Genomic DNA, 260 nt, shown 5'->3' with positions numbered 1-260 from the left:
TATATATATATACTTTAGTATTAATCTTGACGCAACCCAAAGAAAAATTATTTTTCCACTTCATTTATTTCCGCATCTATTATTTTAATAAAATTTAAGCTCAACAATAGATAGATGGTTGCAATTATGAAACAAGAGATATAAATGAAAAAACTTCTTCAATTGTCATGATTATCTATATTTTATCAAGCTTGTGAAACATTTATAGATAATCAGATTGTCAAGAAAAAGGAAATAGAAAGCAAACTTAATCATGATTT

Source organism: Phalaenopsis equestris, unplaced genomic scaffold, assembly GCF_001263595.1.
Source record: "Phalaenopsis equestris unplaced genomic scaffold, ASM126359v1 Scaffold000928, whole genome shotgun sequence".
NCBI lineage: Eukaryota > Viridiplantae > Streptophyta > Magnoliopsida > Asparagales > Orchidaceae > Phalaenopsis > Phalaenopsis equestris.
Note: the sequence above shows the minus strand (reverse complement) of the source record.